At 38.2% G+C, this 3,044-nt stretch overlaps 1 non-coding gene across 1 annotated transcript; it reads left to right on the top strand.

Annotated features, from left to right (window-relative positions):
- Positions 1 to 1,007: 1,007 nt before the first annotated feature.
- Trnae-uuc lies at positions 1,008 to 1,079 on the top strand. Its single transcript has one exon. It is a non-coding gene; the product is annotated as a tRNA-Glu (tRNA).
- Positions 1,080 to 3,044: the final 1,965 nt, after the last annotated feature.

The raw sequence follows: 3,044 nt of genomic DNA, 5'->3' as shown, positions 1-3,044 counted from the left end.
AAAAAAGAAAAGAAAAAGAAAGAGACGGAGAAAGAGGAGGAAGAGGAAAAGGAAGAGAAGGATGAGCAGAAGGAGATGGAGGAGGAGGAGGAAGAAGAGAAGTAATAGGAGGAGCATTAGAAAGAGTAGAGAAATAATAATAATAATAATAATAATAATAATAATAATAATAATAACAACAGTAACGATAATAACAATAATAATGAAGACAAACTAACCACAAGCCAAACTAAACCAGAAACAGATAAAACGAACACACACACACACACACACACACACACACACACACACACACTACTCTCTTATTCCTCTTTTTTCCCCTTTCTCTTTTTCCCCTTCCTCCCTTCTTCCCCTTTTTTCTCCTCTTACCCTTCTTCAGCATCCCCAGACAGTTAAATGCCTGTGAGCCGGGGAGCGAGATTAGGATCGAGGCGGAGGAAGAGGAATATTTGAGCGGCGTAAAGTGAAGTAAATTGGTTGGCTGTGTGTTCTCAAGTAATTACTCCCCATTGACAGGGCTTCCAGTATTGCAGGGAGGATTATTACCATGATGGACACGTGTAGAGAGAGAGAGAGAGAGAGAGAGAGAGAGAGAGAGAGAGAGGAGGGTGGGATGGGTGGTATGCTAAATGCCGCGCAGTAAAAAGGAAATGAAAAAGGGAAAATTAAAATGTTTGCAAATATTGACTGAAATGGTGTTTTTAATCTAGAAAAAGTATGTTACAAAAAAAAAAAGGCAATTATACTTCAAGAAAAGTGACATAATTAACCCATTCGGTTCCTTGGCGCGTTTTCATATTCATGCTGGTGACTATTTGGTGATTTTATACATCTTCAGAAACTTATGTGGGGGATTAGAATAGTGAAGACTGTGGTTGTTAATCTTCTGACCTCCATCGACTCTTCTTAATGTCAATAAAATCGTCTTAACATACCCAAACTCGAGTAAAAATGTCTCAATACTGAAGAAATAAAATAGAATAAACCACTTCAATCAACTTTTTCAGTCCCATGTGGTCTAGTGGCTAGGATACCTGGCTTTCACCCAGGAGGCCCGGGTTCGATTCCCGGCATGGGAAGGAGTATTTTATGTTGAAGTTATATATTATTTATCGTGTTTGTTCAGTAAAGTAACTCTTGAAGTGGGCCGGATGTGTGTTGGACCAGGCCAGGCAAAGGATGGGTAAAGGAGGTGAATTGTGTTTTTAAATTCATAGTAACTAAAGAGATTATGTGAAAGGAAAAGGAAAAGAATGAAAGGAAAAAGGAAATGAATGAAAAAAAAGAAATGTTAATGGTGCCTGCCCGCCTTTCTGCCTCGCCAGGCTTATCATACATCAACTCAAAGGAGGAGACAGGAAAGAATGGAAAGAAAAAGAAAAAAAATGTGTTGTTGAATTTATGGTAACTAGATAAATTGTTGTTGAATCTTTGCAACTAAATAGATTGTTGTTGAGTTTTTGGTAACTAAATAAATTGTTGAATTATTGGTAACTAAATAAATTGTTAAATTCTTGGTAACTAAATAAATTGTTGTTGAATTCTTAGTAACTATTCTAGAGCCAATCAGGACTTCTTTATAACTATAGAATTATCATCTTTTGTAATCCATCCTTTATCATCTACTTATTCCTTTTTATCTGGAATTGTCTATTGATTTTTTTATTCCATCTTCCCCCCCCTTTTCCTCGTCCCACCAACCATCTCCTTCCTCCCATTTTCTCGTCCCACCATCCTCCCCCATTCTCTCCTTTTCCTCGTCCCACCATCCTCCCCCTTCCCCCCCACCTTTTCCTCATCCCACTTAGCACTCGAGAAGGAAAGGAATAAAAATGTAACTCGTAAAATGATGTAAATGAATAAACCAAATAATTTAGTATGTGTAGGCGTGTGTGTCCTGTCATTTTACGCAACAGTACACTAATCACTTACCTGGCTACACACACACACACACACACACACACACACACACACACACACACACACACAATACAACAACTCTGAAAGCTTCCGTGAGCACTGTGAGGGAGAAATATCACAAGGTTAACATGCAGTATTGATGTGTGAAGGGTGATAATCGGCCACTAGTAGCTCTGCCCCCTCACACAGCCGGATGGAGCCACGCCCACACTCGCCATTCAATTACAGCTCTGATTCAAGTGTAGAAGTGTAGCTGGGGGTGTTAATTACTGTTTAGTGCACGTACGCAGGGATTCATAGTGTGTGTGATGGGGCTCATGTTTGTGTTAGTGTTGTATTGGTGTGTGGGTAATGGCTGTAGCAAGTGAAGTGTTTTCGTGGTCATTGCAGTTGTGTAAGAAGAAAGAATTACGCTTAACCTCTTCAGTACTGTGAGGCATTTTTACCTTGAGATGTGTGCGTGTTTTAAAGTTAGTTAGTTGTGTTACTGTGTCTGTAATGATAAAGATGATGACAATAATGATTGATCTGTTATTAATGCTAGTGCTACTGCTACTACTACTACTACTATTACTACTGTTGTACTACTACTTCTATTATTATCACTAATACAACTATTAATACTACTACTACTGCTACTAATATATTACTATTACTACTACCACTACTACTACTACTACTACTACTGTTACAATTGCAACTGTTACTACTACTACTACTACTACTACTACTACTACTACTACTACTGCTACTGTTACTACTTTTACCACTGCTACTGTTACTACTTTTATTACTACTACTACTACTACTACTACTACTACTACTACTACTACTACTACTACTACTACTACTACTACTGACGCTGCTGCTGACTTTCATGCTGATAATGAACTGTTTTGTCTTTCCCTGTATAACAAATGTAACGTAGGCACTTGTAACATTTTCTCTACATTACGCTTTCTTTGTGTCCCTTGATAACCTTCCGTTTTAGTTGCGATCGTTGCGTTAGTCTTACACTCTGTCGTTGTCAGTCACTCGTGTCCTGGGAAGAAATCTAATGTGAAAAGAAAAACGGGAAGAAAAAACAAGTTATCTGAAAATTTAATGTCAATGCCATATTCGTT

This window comes from Portunus trituberculatus, chromosome 36, assembly GCF_017591435.1.
Source record: "Portunus trituberculatus isolate SZX2019 chromosome 36, ASM1759143v1, whole genome shotgun sequence".
Taxonomy (NCBI): domain Eukaryota; kingdom Metazoa; phylum Arthropoda; class Malacostraca; order Decapoda; family Portunidae; genus Portunus; species Portunus trituberculatus.
This window is presented reverse-complemented; position numbering and strand designations above follow the sequence as displayed.